Source organism: Lepisma saccharinum, chromosome 18 (genome assembly GCF_977018435.1).
Source record: "Lepisma saccharinum chromosome 18, izLepSacc3.1, whole genome shotgun sequence".
Classification (NCBI taxonomy): Eukaryota; Metazoa; Arthropoda; class Insecta; order Zygentoma; family Lepismatidae; genus Lepisma; species Lepisma saccharinum.
The window spans coordinates 20,802,722-20,813,258 of NC_139246.1; the positions used below are offsets into that span (position 1 = coordinate 20,802,722).

The 10,537-nt window shown below is 39.8% G+C and overlaps 1 non-coding gene across 1 annotated transcript; it reads right to left on the reverse strand.

Moving 5' to 3' along the window:
- Positions 1-9,163: 9,163 nt before the first annotated feature.
- Positions 9,164-9,235, reverse strand: TRNAH-GUG (transfer RNA histidin (anticodon GUG)). The gene has a single exon. It is a non-coding gene; the product is annotated as a tRNA-His (tRNA).
- Between the last annotated feature and the right edge of the window lie 1,302 nt (positions 9,236-10,537).

Consider the following 10,537-nt stretch of genomic DNA (forward strand, 5'->3'; position numbering starts at 1 on the left):
ATGATGTACTTGAAGATTCATCAGGATCTGGGCTGCAGAATGCAAGGGGTTTGAGGTTTGATTCAAAATCACAGACTATATATGCTGGGTGTTCCAACAAGGCTTCAAATTTTTTGAATTTGGCATTTTCACTTGGATTAGGCATAAGCATATGAACAGGTTTATGATTGCCACAGTATTTCAGATGCTCAATTAACTTGTTTTTAGCAATTTCTGTATTCACTTCCCGAACCCCATTCACCATTTTTCTACCATCAAATACAGTTAAACATCTTCTACACAACTTGATTATTGTCTTAGATTTGTCTAGTTGTGTTCTAATTAAAGCTTCAAGATTATGTATCAGAGTATAATGGTGTGTATCATCCCCTTCAATTAAGAGCAGATCAATCGGAACAGCAGAATCATCATCAAATGTACTGATTCTGAGAGGTGCTATCAAGCAATTGCCACGGCCAGTAGAACAAATAAATACATTAATAGATAATTGTTTACCATTAATATCCCTGGCCTTTTTTTCAAATTTATCAATATTCTGAACAGACATTGGATATTCTAAACCCTCCATTGCTTCATCAAAATCATTTTCATGTTGTTTATAATAACTTATTCGCTCAGGATGCCTTGAAACTGGATACAAAGCAGCTAAAATACACCACAAAAAGCATTTCTGGTCGGTATTTTTTATGTTAACCACGGCTCTTTTGTTTTTAATATTGGCAGGTAATGGCAAATATGTAGATTCTTGTAATGGGCTGAATTCAGAAATATTAACATAGAGCTTGTGTGGAGATCCGCATAGGCTCCATCCAGACTCTTTTCCAGCAAATTCAGAGTGTTTAATATTCAATTGATCTATCAAACTGCTTATTATTTTGTCTGAATTTGCATTTGAATATACAGCTACAGTTTCTGTTATGTGGGGCTGTGTAAATTTGGTGCCATTTGCTTTCTTATATTGTGTAAACAATTTGAGGGACAGCTTATAAGAGCCATTTTGTGCATTTAGAATTGCCTGCACATCAGGATTTATACTGTTCAAAAAATTCTTAATGTCACATTTTTGCTCTGATACAAACCGGTGATCCCTAAGTTGGCCATTAAAACTGCTATGGATGGGTTCATAGCGTGGCTGCTTTGCTGCTCTAGCATTAACAGGTGCTTCATGCTTCCTTCTCAGACCAGATGTAGATGGTTGTGGGGGCAATGTTGATGACTGTGCAGAACAAGTACCCTTATGTTTATAAGTGAAGTATTCCATGCTATATTTTCTATGGCATTTGGGGCATGTTGTTGTAGGGGTTCTGCATTTATCTAGATCTCAATTATTTTGATGCCTAGCCCAATTGGGGCTGGATATATTCTTATTGCATTGATTACAATATTTTTGATTCGGCATTTTTGTTGTTGTTTATTATATAAAATTTCCTGGGCTTCAATTCAAAACTTTATACTGAATAAAAAATATAAGTTGGGTTCAGCAGTGTGCTTTGTATATTTCTTGTATATATTTAATGTTAATATTATTAATTATTATTAATATTATTATTAATTTTTATCCTCGGTTTATTATATAAAATTTCTTGGGTTTTAATCAAAACTCTATGCTTATTATGACAGGTTGTAAAGCTAATAGCCTACAAGTGGAAAAAGAGAATAAATATTGATCTACACTGACCTTCCACAAATGCCTGCACAGACATGCATGTCCTAGAAAGGCAATGACCTAACACTGTGTGTTATGTATTGATTTTTGTATAACAGGCTGGGACAGATATAAGCCTGACTCTAAATATGAGTGGATTACAACAAACAAGCTGGATGTAACAAATATCAGATTTTTTATACAAAATATAAGCCCTTTTGTTCAATATACCAGAAATATATTTAATATGAATAATAGGAAATGTTATATATTAAACCAAACAGGCCTGTAGTATGAGAAGCACTGTAACAACACATCTGTACTCCTCAGCCACTCTCACAATACTGGCTGATATGTAATGCAAAATCTCTTTATATACCCTAAGCACAGATTAAAACTTCTGAAACAATGAACCAATCAGAATATAACACATCATCACATTATGTCATAATTAACCAATCAGAAAACAACACATGCATAATATTGGATAATAATTTGTTGCACAGCATGATGCAAGAGCTCTTGCCTTATAATTTGTTGCATAATATTGGATAATAATTTGTTGCACAACATGATGCAATAGAAATAAACCAGAAATAAACATATGCGTGTGTGCGTGTGGGTGTGTGTGTGTGTGTGTATGTGTGTGTGTGTGTGGGTGTGGGTGGGTGTGGGTGTATGTGGGTTTTATGAGCATTTTTGGCTTAATTTCAAGTGTATCCAAAACAATATCAAAAGGGGCATATTTTTAACAAGCTTATGGACAACAATCTGGCTGATGCAACTTTTGTAAGTGTGGGCAAATCAATCTGAGGGGGGGGTCATCATTTCACGGGAAATTCCCGAGTGCATTTTTACAAAAATCTTGGATTAGACAGGGTTCCACACTTGAGCAAAAAGCTCATATGGGCATGTTGAGCTTGTTTTAAGTGTAGCCAAATCTGCCTCAGGGGGCCTCATCATTTCTCGGGTTTATATTATTGCCAATTACACTACTCGCTTCTGTCCAGTTTGAGCCTGAACACCACTAATGTATCTTGTCCTCCCATGTTTGCAGTTCTTATAGAAGCCGAAACCCACCAAACTGTTCATATTCAGGTCTAAGCATTCGCAAGTGTTCAAAATTGTCACAGCAGTCTTGTCATGTATCGGTATGAAACAAAGGAAGTCTTCTCGAATACAGCTGGATCGCGAAACAATAAATGCACGGTGAAAATCCTTCCGTTCCCAACACATCTAATGTTTCGTCTCCCAATATTATCAAATGCTTACTCATTAATCTCTAGGGCCTGCCCCATGGCGCAGTGGTAGCGTCGTTGCCTTGTAATCAAGGGGTCCTGGGTTCGACACCCGGTGGACGCACATAGTGGTTCGGATCCGACTTTAAACTGTAGGTCCAGTCTCGATTAGCCCTACTGTGCATAAAGTGGACATAAAACACCAAATAAACCAACCATTTATCTCCGGTGACGTGCCAAGGGAGTATTCCTTAAAAAAAAAGAACGTCAAAGACAAAAAAATATGGCAAAATGACTGACCACCAAAAATAGTATGCATAACCCCTCCCCCTTCCGGAAATCCTGGGCACACCACTCTTTATCTCAACACATTTTTTATTGGAGACTGAAGTAAAATGCGTTCTTCCTGCAGGCTTGGAGATTATACGTACTTTAGGGTACTGTCGCATGCCTTCGCACCTAACCTTAACAAATCCATAATTTTCCTTCCTTGTGACTTGGATCTTCAAGACTTAGGAAAGTATCAGACCGAAGGGAAACGCGCTACATGACGTTTGAAACGAGTCAATCAACAGCAACGTTTCACACCGTAGCGACACAAACCTACGTTCGACTTGTGAAATCCTCAGGCGACACGGTGTGAAATCTCCCTTAGTAGGCCACTGTCATCGTCACCTCGAAGAGGCAGCTCGTGTTGACTACAGAAGTAAAATGTCTTCTCAATCGGTGGGAATGCCCCTCAGTTTTCTTCTTTCTCCTTTATTTTCTGTGCTTGTTCATTATACAGGCAACATCTTACGATTTGACATACACAGGACATGTACTATATATACATTTTAGCAAAAAATCAGTCTTCGAAGTCAAGGGTGGCTCAGTATGGTATGGTATGCCAAAGCCCTAATTCGGGTCCTGGTAGAGCCTGCAATTTCCACCAAAATGTCTACATATGCAACATCTTCTTGCTTTCTCTTCTCGACATTCATAAAATTTTCGGCTGTCCCTTTATGGTACTTAAGTGTTTGAGTGTGTGTCGAATTCAGTAGGTTTAATAGAAAATATTTTTTATGCCATGAAATTCTTGGACTGCATACACGGAATTTGGTTCGGGCACAAGTAAATCATCACTCAAAACTTTGATTTTCAGTTGATATGTGCAGCTTATTTCTTTTTTTTTTTTAACAAACCGCTCCAATATCCGGTACTGCTGAAATATTTACTTTAAAGAGAGAGAGAGAGAGATCTCCGATCTCTTCGGCCCTCGACCCGAACTACTCGTAGCACTACACTGAGGCTCCGGAAGTTCCGCTGTCGTCAATGTCTTCAGCTTTGGACCCGAACTAGAACTAGTATTAGACTTCGTTACTTTACGGTATTTAATCCTTTTCATTTTCAAATCACTGGATCTCATAAAGCTACCAATGGACACTGACTGATCACTAATCAACTGTATGAACTGTCACACTTACCCCTCCTGCTTGTACAGATCAACCGGGAAATTGAATCCCCGTATTTATATCCTCATTATATTCTAGAGCATTGTGCAGATAAAACTATATTATAATTAATATTGCCAGTAGTTCGACTCCTTCTCTTATTCAAGAACGTTCCCTCTCTCGCTTTCCAGAGATTAAAACATTACAATGAATCGTCCTACGTGTGGCGCTACCTTTGTTGTGCAGCTTCCAAACGCTGACAAGTCTTTACGTAGTGCTCAAATTCGCTGCGACAACCCCGAAAGGCAATTATTCAATAAGACAAAACCTAACTTTATGTAGTGTAAAGTGAAAATTTTTCTGGGGGGCTCCAGCCCCCCTGATCCCATACCTTGGATACGTGCTATTAACAATAACAAGGTTATAAAACATTCTCCGTCTTGCCCCGATAATTATTTCTCTCAACGTATCATCACATTATTCAAGAAGCCGAAAACCTAATTTTATCTAGCGTAAACAAAACATTTCCTGAAGGGGGCTCGAGCCCCCTGATCCCCACCTTGGATACGTGCTATTAACAATAACAAGGTTATAGAACAGTCTGTGTCTTGCCTCGATAATTATTTATCTCCTTAAAGTACCGTCACATTATTCAAGAAGCAAAAAACCTAATTTTATCTAGTGTAAAGTGAAATATTTCCCGGGGGGTGAGCTCGAGCCCCTGATCCTCAGCTTGGATACGCGCTATTAACAATAACAGGGTTATAGAACATTCTCCGTCTTGCTTCGATAATTATTTCTCTCCTTAAATTATTGCCACATTATTCAAGAAGCCGAAAACCTAATTTTATCTAGCGTAAACAGAAAAAATTCCTGAAGGGGGCTCAAGACCCCTAATCCCCACCTTGGATACGTGCTATTATCAATTACAGGGTTTCAGAACATTCTCCGTCTTGCCTCGATAATTATTTCTCCCCTTAAATTATCGTCACATTGTTTATTTTCACCACTAGAAGAAATCAAAAACCAAATTTTATCTAGTGTAAACTGAAAACTTTCGCGGGGCTCGAGCCCCCTAAGCCCCCTCCTTGGATACGTGCCTGGCGCACGCCTATGGTTAGGAGTGGGTGTGTGGGTGATTCGTAGCGGTAGCCCTGCTTCCCCTCTTTTGAAGGGAGTGTTCGTCACTTGTAAGAAAGGGTTGCCAAACGTCAGTGTCCCAAAATCAGCTTTCCTCGAGGTCATCACAGTTATTTAGGGAGTTCGATGAAGAGGCTATTTTTTCTATGATACGCACTGTATGCCCGGTGAAGCAGTCTGAAGTTCAAGAAACTGAATTCTGTAACGAGTTAGATCATGTGCCGCTAGATGTCAATCATGCGCCGAATCTGTTGTGAGCTGCCACCTAGTAGTAATTCCCTACACTACTTCAAGTTGAAGCGTCTGAAAATTGTATCGACTGGAAAAAACTTTGAGAGCGATTAATAATGTGCAGTGTAAAGTTGACGTTATTGTAAAAGCAGTAACACGTGATTAAGAAAAAAAAATGCTATTTTTACAGTGCACTTAATCGAGAAACTCAAATAAGTAATATTTGCCTCCATTAATGCTGGATATGCTTAACATATTATGTTTAACATTTTCGTTTTATTATTTTTTGTTATGAACTGAAGGACAAAGCGAGGTACAATAGGGTTAGACGTTAGAGCATGAAGGTATGATAACTAAAGAAATACAAGTTTTCCAACAGTTGTCATTTACCTCTATCATAGTTGCTAAAAGCAGGAATCGATCACATGATATCGTTTTAAATGAAGGCAGGAAGACAAGATGGAAAGTGGTTGCTCACGATTTCCATGTGAAGCTTGCATAACTGCATGTTGAAATAACATGCGGTTGGATTATAAGTACTTCCTGCATAAGCCGTTGACTGACATAGGAATTCGTGACACTCGCACCCTAACGCCTAAAAGGAGGCAATTTCCCTTTACATCTAAAAATTAAGCAATCACCCTCCTCTAAAACTAGCGATAAACTTTCAGTGAACCTAGAAGGTACCAACTGGAATGGAATGTCCGTCCACAAGCGACAGAAGTACGTTAATTTACCACTTGCTGAACTTTATTATTATTATTGCTGTTGTTGTTTACTTTTCAGCAATAATTGTGATGGATGGAATACTGGACCAATAATATAATAATAATCCGTTGCGCAACAGCCCATGAAGGGCCTAGGCATACCTACCGACTGCCGATCTCCCTCCCACGCTTTCCTTCGTCACCTCTAAGCGTGGAGATCTTCAACCAGTATTGGAATAGTCGCGGGGTCAGCCCGACGTATCCCCAGCCGTTATAGTAGGTCTTCTCGACCGGATTACGCTCACTCACTCGGAGCTCCCCAATTTCCTCACGATGGTGGGTTGCCACCGGCCCTATACGCTGGCCGAATAAATTCCGACCAGAGCCGGATTCGAACCTACGCCGTCCCGCAGCGAACGATCTCAAGACGAGTGAACGCCTTAACTCGTTTTTTTTTGTTTTTTTTTTTTTTAAAAAAGGAAATACCCCCTACACGGAGGTATCCCCCACCATTCACTCTTTTTCTCACTTTTGCACTTTTCAATTCTTACATTTTCTTTGTTTCTTATCAACTGGACGAACACAAATACCCATGTCTTACCCGGGACTCGAACCCAGAACCCCTGGCGTCGTAGCGCGCTCTGCTAACCACTTCGCCACGGAGGTCGACTTTTTTCTTGTACCTCCACCGGGTATCGAACCCGGGACCCCTTGATTACAAGGCAATGACGCTACCACTGCGCCATGGGGGGAGGCCCAACTCGTTCGACTACGGAGGATACTGGACCAATATTATATGAAAATAATCCACGAACTTGTCAGTGAAACCATGAAAGTTTTAACGCTGTCATCAAACTGAACTTCCTGAACAGGTACTCCCAACAGCAAATGAAATAGTAGGCAAGCTACCCACCACCATTTTAATTCAGTCTGTTTTCCACAATGTGATGATCATGAATTTAAATAAAAACGTCAATAGGCAGAGGACAACATCTGCTCTGCATCAACAGAATTCCATTCCTTAAAACAACGCAGGACTGTGTAATGAAAGTAGTAATGGCCAATTTGCCTACTATTATCCATTTTCCTCTTGCATCTCACGTCTTTTAAGGAATGGGATTATACTAATGCTAATGCACATACAGGTTGTCAGTATCTTTGTTGATGTCTTGATTCAATTCAACCGTAAAATAAAATGAATGAACATGGTGATAGACAATTTGCCTGGTAATATTTTTGCATCCAATTGTAGAGGTCGCTGGAGGAGAGAGGTAGTTTCAAATTAAAACTTTTTCTTAAAGTGGTAGCACTGTTTTGGGTGAATATATTCAACCTCCTTGCACTGATATAGCAAAAAAATCCTGAGTTTTGCCCAGCATCGAACCTGAAAGCATTACATACAGTAACAGACACTTGGGTTGTAGCAAACTGCAAACTCATTGACTTTCAATGGGATCATTACAACCCAGAAGTGTTAGTGACTGTACATACACACATGGACGTCCTGAAAGGGGGCAAGAACCCCCCTGGAAAATGATAGTCAAACAAATATTATATATTTCACACATATAATTTCATTTCAGTCAGGTGTTAATTATTGAAAGGGAATTGCCGGAACATGATAACTTCAAACTGAAGCAATGATTTTTTGAGGAAACAACAAAAAGGTAAAGTGTTCCCCTGTGCATAGCACCACGCCATGAAGGCGTATAGGGGGTGTGGAGGTAACGCCCCACACTTTCTTGATCCGGTCATGAGTGGGGGTGATGTGATCAGCATCACGCCCCTGACCGCCTTTACCCCCCAGGGTTTCCCCCAGGTACCCATGTTATTCGACGCTGGGTGGGCGCCGGAGCCGCTTCCAACCTTAGAAACACAACACACGGGGGAATATGTGCTTCCTTGTCCCCTGGAAAAAATCTTGCGGACGTCCATTCACACACACACACACACATGAGGAACAAAGAGAAAATTAGTTAAGATAAATATTTTTGGAATGGAACGACAACAAGAGAGAGAGAGAGAGAGAGAAAGAGAGAGAGAGAGAGAGAGAGAATTTGATTTGTTTGAATTTGAATTAATTTTTGGGTGCGTCAGCACTGAGGCTATTTTGCACCCGTCACACTATACGGGGTCCAGCCCCTTATCATAACAAAAATAAAAGCGTGTCTGAAAAATAAAATTTCCTTACCTTGGCTAAAAGCTGAGGCTAAAAAGGACGCTCAGCACAAATAAGGACAAAACACAGAATTATACTGGCCATGGGGCCAGTCGCCAGAGCCTCCGTTAGTCTGCAGTCCAGGGTGTACTACGTGGAAGTGAGGTTGACTATTGGGATTGGGTGCACTATGTGGAAGGAGCACCCCTTACACCCCAGAGAGATAGAGAGAGAGAGAGAGAGAGAGAGAGAAAGATATCATACAGTGTCTTACATTTATACCTGCCCACCCGGTCGAAAATTTGTGGCGGCGCCCCTGTTCCAGAGATAATCGTACCATACGCTAACAGTATATTCTGTGTCCCTCACAGAATGAAATGTAGATCCGCTTAAATACATAAAAAAATTTCATTCTGAACATTATTTCTTGTTTTATGATTTGGAATTAATACAAAGTTCTAACAGCGTCTACAAATCACTATTGAAGTGGATATTTGAAAATTAATTGCAAATTGCACAGAAAGTAAAAAAAATATGCTTTGTTTTGGTTCGGCAAATAATGTTGAGAGTTTAAAAAAATTACCCTCATGCCGTCGCAGTGGACTTTCCACTGCCGTGACCAGGATTCGAACCTGGGTTATTGCGGCCACAACGCAATGTCCTAACCACTAGACGATCACGGCTAAGACGAGGGACGCTCTGTTGAAAGCTTACAATCGCTCGTACTTGGCGTTGATCCGTGTGCCACTGCCAACAATCGACATTTTCCGTAATGGAATCGGTAGCACAATTATTCTTTTACCACATGCTATGTTTAATTGATGACCCACTAACAAGTTAAAAGTAATATTTTTGTGTTGTTAATCCAAAGTGGTTGAAGCAAGCAACTCTGCGAAATTTCAGTACGACTGTCATTTGTTTTATTAAGTTGGTCAGGTTCAAATTTCTCTCTCCACGTTTCATGTCATATTCTGCATTGTTAAACAATTTTCTCTAAAAATAAAATATTTTCAAGCCGACGAACGTTCCAAGCAACTACGGCAGGTATAAGCCTATTTCGTATGTAATTGGACTGTCTCACTTCGTTCTCCAGCAAATTAATTACTTCGTTATTAAGACTAACGCGGGTAGTTGTGTTACACCTACATGGTCGCCTGCTGTACGAAATCATGTTTATATGCAAATTAGTCTGAATCACAGAGAAGGGAAATAAAGAGGAGACAGAGAAGTTTTGTGTCACGGAAGCTGGAATTCTTGATTTTTGGTGGGTACGGTCCGGACACACACTGCACTGTTTAGTACCCATCAATACAATGAAACAGTGAGATGGAATGAAGTTTTTCTTTCTCCGAATGTTATTGTCCTTTCGTCAATTTGATAGTATCACTAATCACTATTCATCTTCATCTTTGCAATTAGCCAGAAGTAGCAGAAAAGCGAAGTGAAATAAACAAATCAATCAATAGACTTTACTACAATCTGGTGTATTGAAGTTACTTTAAAATACATTTTTTGTGCTTAATCATAGAAAGGCTTAACAAGAAGTGGCCGAAGTGACCAATCGCCCGGGACCTCGCACCTCAAGGTGTCTTGTGTCCCATGGGGCTTGTACACCACTGTGTATTTATGTTCAAGACAATTACAAGAAGAAAAGTTGCAGTAAAACAAATTCCGATTGACAGAATTTCGTAAATAATAGTGTACTTAATTTCTTGAGTGTTTTGGACAAATAACAATACGTATATGTTAAAAGTACTTGAAGCATTTTTTGCCCCAGAAATCTAGCAACGATTTTGCTGTGAAGTGGATTCTCCTATTTACATAATATTAATTAACCCAAGCCATTGAGTGGCAGAATGGACATCAGTTGCAGAAAAACACTGATGTTGGAGAAAGAAATCAAAGTTGTTTTTTATCCTTCTGCTCAGTGGTGGCGAAAAGGAATCACAAACCTTGCGGTGCGGGTGGAGAGCTAAATGCCCCTT